The sequence below is a fragment of the Rutidosis leptorrhynchoides genome, chromosome 2, assembly GCF_046630445.1.
Source record: "Rutidosis leptorrhynchoides isolate AG116_Rl617_1_P2 chromosome 2, CSIRO_AGI_Rlap_v1, whole genome shotgun sequence".
NCBI classification, from domain to species: Eukaryota; Viridiplantae; Streptophyta; class Magnoliopsida; order Asterales; family Asteraceae; genus Rutidosis; species Rutidosis leptorrhynchoides.
The window spans coordinates 404,051,730-404,062,008 of NC_092334.1; the positions used below are offsets into that span (position 1 = coordinate 404,051,730).

At 34.3% G+C, this 10,279-nt stretch overlaps 1 non-coding gene across 1 annotated transcript; it reads left to right on the top strand.

Annotated features, from left to right (window-relative positions):
* The first annotated feature begins 9,080 nt into the window (after nt 1–9,080).
* LOC139894744 (small nucleolar RNA R71) lies at nt 9,081–9,187 on the top strand. The gene has a single exon (XR_011775229.1). It is a non-coding gene; the product is annotated as a small nucleolar RNA R71 (small nucleolar RNA).
* Nucleotides 9,188–10,279: the final 1,092 nt, after the last annotated feature.

A 10,279-nucleotide genomic window follows, 5' to 3' on the forward strand; every position in this document is an offset into this window, starting at 1 on the left:
TGATTGTTGTTGCTCTTGTCTTGCACGCTTAGCCCTAATCACCTTTTGGCTTTTGGTGCCCCCTTCGTCTTTCTTTTCCTTCCCCTTACTTTTGCCTTTACCTGCTCCCTGAAATAGAACAATATCAACAAACATGAACCATGGTTGCATAAAGTTAGCCTTAATGTTATCACACTATAGTCAGTTCGACTCAACTAGGGGGTTAGTTCACCCTTACATTTAAGCTTATCAATCAATCAATCACAATTCATCAAATTAAAGATCCAAATTTTATCATGCTTGGGCCAAATAGTCAATGTGCAAAGATAATACAATGGTTAATTCAGACATATCAAATAGATGTAATTTTAGCAAACCAAATTATCATTGCAAGCATATCGAGAACACACATGAAAACTATAGGTCATGCTACTACATACATCAAATCAACTAATTCAAAAGTCAAAACTAGTCAAACCCTAAAGTCATAAACCCTAATTCGCAAGTTCTTAACTAAAAATCGCCAATTTTTAGGGGTAAAAAACAATAGTGTGATAGTAGACTAGTAATTAACCCTAGACATCACACAATTTCATCTCAATTGACAGATTTCAAAAACCCCAAAATTGAAGAACCCTAGATTTTCAAAGTTGTAATTTATGCAATTAATCGAGAGAAGTATGTTAAATAACAACAACGTAGTCTAGATTCAACAATAATTTCACCACTATCAACCTAAATCAAACATAATCAATATATAAAGCAAATAGAGAAATTGAAGCATGAACATTACATGTAATCAAGTAATAAAACAAGAAAGAAGTAAGAATCATACTCTTAGAAAGTTCATTGTAGATGATTAGATTAAATTCTTGTTGATTAGTAGGTGATTAGTATGTTAAAATTAGGGTTTTTGGTTGTAGGAGTCGGACTTGAGAGAAAAAGAAAAGAGGGGGTTGTGAAAAAGTGATTTAAATTAACTCAAAGATTCAATATATGAGACACAGGAACGTCGTTCCTGAAAATTTCCAGGATTCTGGAACGTGGTTCCTAATATAATAACGTCATTCCAAGGAATTACCAGGATTTGGGAACGGAGTTTCTAAATTTACAACGTCATTCCTAAAAGGCAAGAACGTCGTTCCGTGTTCAGGAACATCGTTCCTGAAAGTGCCTAGAACTGCTTCTGTTTAGGTATGAGATAAATAATTTCGTTCCTTTTGGAGGAACGTCATTCTTGGAACAAACTGCTGTTTTTCAATACAAAGCACAATCTAACCCCTTCACCAAATATTTTTAGTCTTTCTAGTTTACCCAAATGCATGAAATGCAACCTAAATGCAAATGCAACTAAATAAAAAGCAATATCATACGAGTTTATATGGAATGCAACTAAATGAGCTATGTACATATTATTGTGGAAATTGTTTTACAAGTCTATCACCCGACTCAACTCCACTTTAGTTTCAACTAACACCGAGGTGGTAAACCTCTCCTCCCTTTGAGCTAAGGGCACCACAATCATGGAAATCATCATCTAGCATTAAAAACAACCAATTGTTCACTGTAACGACCCGTCAAAATCGCTATTGACGCGGCACGTTAATCATTGATTCCAGAGTGAGGTTTTGACCTCTATATGATACGTTTTGATAAAATATTGCATTCATTAAAATAAGTAACTTTCCAAACATAGAAAGTTATAAACATGTGGGCGAGTGCTTAGGTATAAGCAAAACCCCAAAATACATAAGTATTTAATTTACAGGTTGACATCACAGTCCAATTATTTATTACACAACGCAGTTTTATTTTGAATGCAATAAACTTTGTACAAAGCATGAGAGACTCCATGCAGGCAACAAGCACATCACAGCAGAAGCAGTCTAAGGACCTGAGAATAAAACATAATAAAAAGGTCAACACGAATGTTGGTGAGTTATAGGTTTAATTGCGCGAGTCATAAATATATATAAAGATAGACCACAAGATTTCATCAAAAGTTTATCAATAGATTCTACGTAACAGAGCACCCTGGTAACTAAACTTAACGCTATAATGATAATTACCCTATTCATTTTAATACATGCAAACCAACGTGTCATAAACTCAAATAACATACGTCCGTTAAAATGCTAGCGCTCTAGCTCGGACGGGGTTGTCAAGCCCTATGGATCCATATACAATTATTCGCGCCCACCAGTCCATATCCTATGTACTGGCAGCTACTAGTTACCAAAGCTAAGGGATTTTCAGTTTAACTCAGTGTAGAATTTAGTATGTACTTGTGTCTTATTGCGTTTAAAATAAATTGCATGTATTCTCAGCCTAAAAATATTTAATGTATTTAAAAAGGGAGACTATAAACTCACGGTTCAATATTAAGACTCAATATTGTAGGCAAATTGCGTAGACGTAATGATGGTAGATGACTGTATGGTTGGCCTTGGATTCAAGAACAATACCCCGAATAATACCCAATATTTCCTTAGTTTAAAATGGTTTTGAAACCCGAATTAAAACATCCGCGTATTATACCTTATTATTATTAAACTTAAATTATAAATTATAAATTATAATTATAATTATAGATTACAGATGAAGAAAAGAAAAAAGTGTGAGTAACTCGTCTGAATTCGTGGCTATTTATAGCACTTGGCCAGAATTTTGGGGCCATGCGATCGCATGGCTTTCCAGGACATTTCCCATGCAATCGCATGGGGTGGTCTACCAGCTCATTTGTGCTTTGTTTTCTAGTTCGTCGACATCAAATAGTGTTTTACTGTAGCAAAGTCGGTTTCACTGTAGCAAATAGTGTTTACTGTAGCAAATGGTGACACTGCTTTCGGAGCTTAGGTGAAACTCCATATCGAAATAGCTGTCGGAATCCGAGGAATTTGAACTAGTTGAGGGATTCATCTCGTACGATCAGATGAAGGATTTTTGATAAGAAATAGATTATAGGATGTAGATTAGTACCCTGCAATACATAATTTACATATGCATATAATACTAAAATTCCATAAGTTACGGAGGAATCTACGGAAGTTGTCAGGTAAAGTCTACAGTAACAGATATGCTAAGATATGAATTAGCAGATACGCTAAGATACGAATTTTGTCTATACACTATTAATGCAATCATTGCAGTAAGATGTGTCTGGACTAAGAATGATAAGCAGGTAATTTCCTAAGGATGATAGGCAGATGATTTCTGACTAGAAATGATAAGCAAAACTTTTAACATGCAGGCACGGTCGAAGTCCAGACTCACTAATGCATCCTAACGACTTATCAGTTAGACACACTAAAGCAGACCTGGTTCGCTAAGACCATCGCTCTGATACCAACTGTGAAGACCACAAGATTTTCATTTCTCATAAATATACGTCCCATGCATAGAGACAAAAATAATCATTCATATGGATTGAACACCTGGTAACCGACTTTCACAATATGTATATTAGAATATCCCCATCATTCCGGGATCCTCCTTCGAACATGATATAAATTTTGAAGTACCAAAGCATCCGGTACTTTGGATGGGGCTTGTTGGGCCTGATAGATCTATCTTTAGAGTTCGCGTTAATTAGGGTGTATGATCCCTAATTCTTAGATTACCAGACTTAATAAAAAGGGGCATATTCGATTTTGATCATTTAACCATATAATGTAGTTTCGATTACTTGTGTCTATTTCGTAAAACATTTATAAAAACTGCGCATGTATTCTCAGCCCAAAAAAATGTAAAGAATAAAAGGGAATCAAATGAACTCACCTAATGTATTTTGTAGTAAAAATACATATAACGACATTGAACAACTAAACGATGTAAGGTTGGCCTCGGATCCACGAACCTATATCAAGTATATATATTAACACAAATATCACATAATTCCTTTTATATAATATTTATATATCTTTTTAAATGTGGTTGTTATATAAATATATATACTTCATATCTTCAGTTATATTTTTCGTATAGTTATTTTAGTAAAATAATTAATACTCATACATATAGTTATATTAATATATATATATATACCTTTGTAGTTGGTATTATATCAAAAATTAATAATTTGTTATGTAATATTTATATAAATAAATGTTAATATGTTTAATGTAATTTTTATGTAATTTAATATAGTGTCTAATATTTATTTGTTATATAAAAATAATACTAATAATAATAATAATAATAATAATAATAATAATAATAATAATAATAATAATAATAATAATAATAATAATAATAATAATAATAATAATAATAATAATAATAATAATAATGATATATAATATCAATAATAATAATAGTGTAACTACCTCAAAGGCCTCTTAAAAAGAAAATATTTGCCACAGCCCGGGCTCGAACTTAAGACCTCTCGATAACCCAATTACTCCCTTAACCATTATGCTATTCCCGTTTATCTGTTTTATTTACCAACTCATATATATATAACCCGTACATCGGTTTCTTTCTTTCTTCTTCTTTTAAATCAAATCAATCGGCCAGATACCTTCTAATTATAGTTGGGATTTTAGTTATTGAATTTAGGTGAAACAGATACGATCATCATCATTAACTTTGTAATTCATCATCTTTATTATCATATCAAAATCATATCATCTTCATCCTTTATTATTATTATGATAATATCATCTATTTTATTTCAATCAATATAATCGTTCATCACGATTCTTGTATCACCTCATTATCATAATTATCGCCATCAATCCATCATCATCTTCATTTAACTACATCATTATCTAATCACCCTATATTAACTATCGTCACCACGATTATATTATCATCAAACATATCATTTTCGGTTCTATATATGTTCAATAGCAAAAACAACTTCACGGCCCACCAATTATATTCCAAGCCTAAATCTATAAAACAAGCCCAAATAGCAATTTAAATCACACATGGCCCAACAAGAACACCAAAGTTGGCCACGGTTCACACTAAAAAAAAATTCGGTGTCTAGTAATAATCCCAAACAGAAATCAACAAAAAGAACAAAAGGTTTTTGTTACTTCCTTGATCTCCTTTTTACATGCCACTCTCTTTTACAACTCATCAATTGTGTTTTCTTTCCCTCGTGATTTATCAACCATCATCATACGTCATATATCGATATCATGATATCATACATAATCGAGTCTTCGAAGTTGCAGCAGCAAAACAGTAACGAGTAGCAGTAAGGTAAATATGTGGGTTTTGTTGTGGTATATTTCTTGGACAAAACAGAAAGAAAGAAAGAAAAGAAAAGAGGGTGGTCTTGGTTGTTAATGGGAATAGTGATGGTGGATGACGGTGGTTCTATAGAGGTGGCGGGTGTGGGAGGTGGTTCTCGATGGTAAAGTTGGCTCGATGGTGTTGCAGCCGTAGATGGTATTCGGTGGAACATGTGATGGTGGTCCGAATGTTCCAAGGTGAGAGGGTGGTTCTTGGATTTAATAGAAGTAGAAAATGTTAATATTTGAGGTTGTATTTGTTCTCGCAGAGATAGAAAACAATTATGATGGTTCCCGGTTAGGGTGGTGGTTCACAGTGGTTGGTGGTGCAGGGTTGTGGAAAGTGGCGGCTAGTGAGCACGGTGATGAAGGTGGTGAAAAATTGTATGATAGTTGTTTCGACTGCACAAGGGAACCGAGGGAGGTTTCCTTTAGTTGTTGTTAGTTGTTCAAAGGAGAGAGTTGTGCAGCTCTTTCGTTTAATCAGAAAGAAATAAAAAGAAAAGAACAACATGGGAGTTGAATGTATGAAAATGTGTGGTTGAGTTACTAGAAGAGGAAGAGAAAGAGGTGAGTGTTGGATGATATATATCTATTAGTTTCTCTGCATAAATATGTCTATATTCTACATATAGATGGTATGGTAAAGAAAAGAGTAAAATAACCAACACAGTGTTATTAATTATACAGAAAAGAGATGATGTGGCTTGGAGTCGGTGAAAGATGCATGAATATGTACGCTTAAACTAGAAAAATCAAACACAATAATCCTACTTTTTAAAAGAAATAATAATTATTTAATTTAAAAACGTGTATGTTGTTTCATCCTACCGACGAAATTTCTCGAACTGTTATATCGTACTCCGTTGTAAATGAGTGGCGTATAAAAAGTCTTCAGAAAAATTTCATATTTTTAAAATAACTATAATTATTTATTTTGGTCATTATGGTATAAAATTCGATCCTTAATTTATTAAATAAAAATTACATCAACTGTCCCTCTCATTTATGGGTAAAATATAAAAAGTGTTAAAATTTAATAACTAGATCCTAAATACATTTTTAATAAGTCTATAATTCATAGAACTCAGTTTCGAATCACCGTTTATTTTAAAATCACATAAGTTTAGTTTTAACTTGCTTAATATCAATCAGAACATCAAACGAGTATTACAATCAGTTAATATTTATATTTTTTTTATACTTTATATATAGAGATATATTTTAAATAATAATTATTATAATATCTTATTTTTATTTTTATTACATTTTAATAATAACAACATATAATACTTCAAATTATATTTCGAATTATTATTTATATATCCATACACGCATATCTATTTACAATTAATGGTTCGTGAATCGTCGAGAGCAGTCGAAGGTCAATTGAATATACGAAACAGTTCAAACTTTTTGAGACTCAACCTAACAGACTTTGCTTATCGTATTGAAATCATATAAAGATTAAGTTTAAATTTAGTCGGAAATTCCCGGGTCATCACATCTCAAGTTTTGACAAATTAGGTACAAGGCATTTCCTCAAGTGTTCATCCTTATTTGATGATGCCCGATGTACCCGCCCATACAATTTTCTCATGGATTTGTCAATTATATCATTTTGATCTTTTGGCTTATTTAGAGTCGTTTTGGTCATCTTTCCACCACAATTAGTTGGTGAACCAACTTAAATTGTGCTTGTAGTGCATTGCATACTAGCAACAACTTGTGGTGTAGTCAAGGGCGTTGGTGGTAGTTTAGCATACTTGCTATGAATGTTCATGCATTTGCCTTTATCTTTAAGGGTCAATTTCCCGGTTCTAAAGTCAAAGAAAGAACCCGTGATTGCCAAAAATGGTCTTCCTAAAACAAGGGGCACAACCGGGTGTTCCTTTATATCGATAATAACAAAATCAATTGGAAATTCCATGTCTCCTACTTTCAGAATTAGATCTTCGGCGATCCCCACACTAGAGCTAATGGATTGGTCAATTAACTTCACTCCCATTTTAGTGGGTGAAAGGTCACCTAGGCCTAGTCTTTTATAAATGGAATAGGACATGTAGTTAATGCTAGCCCCCGAGTTGGCTAAGGATGTAAACATCTCCGACCTGTTCACATTACATGGGATAAGGAAAGGTCCTGGTAGGTTACACTTCTTTAAAATCTCATCACACTCCTTCTTCAAGAAAGCGGTGGATGCTTGCTCAACGTCTCCCTTTTTTGCCATGAGCGCCTTCAAAAATTTCCCATAATTGGGCATATGCTCAAGCACATCCGCCAAGGGAAGCTTAACATAAATATTTTCATGATCGGTTATGGTTGACTTACAATCCACATCTTTTAGATGTGTGGGAGACAATGATTGAGGGTATGAGACTGGTGTCTCACACTTTTCCTTTGGTGATGTAGCAAGAACTTCGTCCTCGTTCTTTTGCTCCTTTGCATTCAAGACATTTTCAATCTTTGACTCTTTTTCAACCTTTCCCAAATTGATTTTCTCGAAATCACCCTCTAATTCTTTGCTTGTCGATTCGGTAGCTTCCATAGACATCACACTCTTTACTTGATGGGGGAATGAACTCCGCTATGTCCGATTCATCTGAAAACTTGAACACCCCAAAATCCATTGTATCGATTTCTAATGCTTCATCCAACTCCCGCTCTTCCTCTTCAACATCAAATGTAAATACACGAGGACATTCGGTTTGATCTTCCTCTTCCATTGAAGCAATCAAGTTAACTTGAGCATAGTCGTGATTTGGTGTCGCATTTAATGAACTCGCTTGGTTGTTGTTTTGATTGTTAGTTTTGCTTTCGATAGAAATAACTCTTGTGTTGTTGTGGTTTTGGTTTTGGTTTTGTTGGTGTTGTTGAGGTTGTTGGTTGCTCAAGTTGTAATTGTAATTGTTGTTTGGGTTAACTTGAGTGTTTGAAGGTAAAGTTCCTTGAGGTATTTCGGAAACTTGGTTCGAAAGTCTTCCAACGGTGCTCTCAAGGTTTTGGAATGATGCTTGTTGGTGTCGTATTTGTTGCTTCAAAAACTCATTCTACTTGGTTATGAATGCTTCGGTTGTCTCCACCTTCTTTATGTAATTTTGCATCATCTCTTCTAGGATCTTTAAAGGTTGGGATTGTTGAGTGTTTTGTTGAGGTTGTTGATTATAACCTTGGTTATTTTGTGGTTGACTATAACCTTGGTTTTGATAACTTTGGGTTCCTTGGTTGGTATAAGGTTGATTGTTGTTAGGTTGTTGGTTTTGGTATTAGAAATTGTTGTTTTGATTTTGGTTATAGTTGTTGTTGTAACTTTGGTTTCGGTTTTGATTGGTAAATTCGGGTGGTGGATTGGTTTGATTGTTGAATGAAACTTGCTTTTGGGTGGGGTTGTAGTAGCCTTGGTTTGATGTTCCACCCCGTTGATATTTTTGATTACTCACATAGTTGACATGAGCATCCGAATTCATGGGAATGTCATCCAAATCAATATGGTTGCATTGATTAATTTGGGGACAATTCTTCTTGAGATGTGGCCCTTCGCACCTTTGACAACCTACTTGCATAGCGACAATCGATTCTTGTAGCTTTTTCAACTTTTTCCCATACATTTGAAATTGATTATTCAAGCTTACAAGTGTGACTTGCCCATTATCACTCTCTACTTGTGCTACAGTTTTCCTTGACAAATCTCAAGGTGAAGGAGCTCATTCGTATGTATTAACCGAGATGTCTTCTAACAAAACTTTGGTCGTATTTGGTGATTTATATATAAACACTCAACCCGAGGAGGAATCAAGATATTGTCTAGTCAAAGCATTAGTACCCCAGTAGAACGTGTTGATATACTCCTCCTTAGTCAAACCATGTGGTGGGCAAGCTCTTAGCATCTTCTTGAAACGTACACATGCATCATATAAAGACTCATCACCCCGTTGAGTGAATCCGTTAATTTCCATTCTAAGTCGTTCCACCTTGGATGGTGGAAAGAAGTGATTAATAAATGCATCAGCCAAATGTTGAAAAGTCCTAATAGAATTGGATGGCAAATTTATTAACCAAGCTTTCGTATCTCCTTGGAGTGTAAAGGGGAATTCCCTTAAATTAAAAGCATCATCGGTAACATCTTTGGTCTTGTAGATATCACAAATATCGATGAAGTGTTGAATGTGTTTGAAAGGATTTTCTTCTATTAACCCATGAAAGAACATATCTTTGATTATTGTGAAGAATTACCCACGATCTTCCAATTATCGGCCCCGATGGGCGGTTTTGTGGTAGCCGGAGGCACCACCATAGGTGCCACCAATCTAGCGTTCCACATCGGTGTGTCATTTGGATCATCTTGTTGTTCTTGATTAACCAGTAGACCATAACCAATTGGATTAACCTCTTCATTGTGATTTGGTTGACCGTTAGGATCCATCTCTTCTAAACAAAATGGCAAAACCTCAAAAAAATTTCTTAACACCCTTTCTTCTCTACGCTTGTAAACCCCGTGTACGTGTTTCTCTGGATCGGAAAATGGATGTGTAAACTCTTGATCCTTTTGGGATCTCCTTTTCATACACCAAAATACCTATCCTTCAATCATAACACAAACACAAATGGTTTTCCAAACACAAATAATATATATAAAAACAAGAAAAGTAACTTTTGCAAGGATAAATCCTTACAAAAGGATCGAACGATTAAAAGCTAAAAACAAAGATACAACTAACTAACCGTTCCCCGGCAGCGGCGCCAAGAAATTTGATTGCTCATTTCACAAACATATATTTAATTTCTAAATTTATACTTGCACGAGGACTCAACTATGTGACAAGCATACGAGAAATTGACTCGGTAGTTGCAATTAGTAAGTTTTTTGTTTAAGGTTCATCCCAAGAGAGTGGTAGTTGCTAGTTGAATCTATGTAAACTCATAATCATTCTAGGTTGTGTTTGATTGGGGGGGTTTTGAAGTTTAGATATTAAGAAGACTAAATTAAATTATACTAAGGACTAAGTGATTAAGTAAATATCAATATTAAAAGCATGCACACTTGTTTAATCCACTTG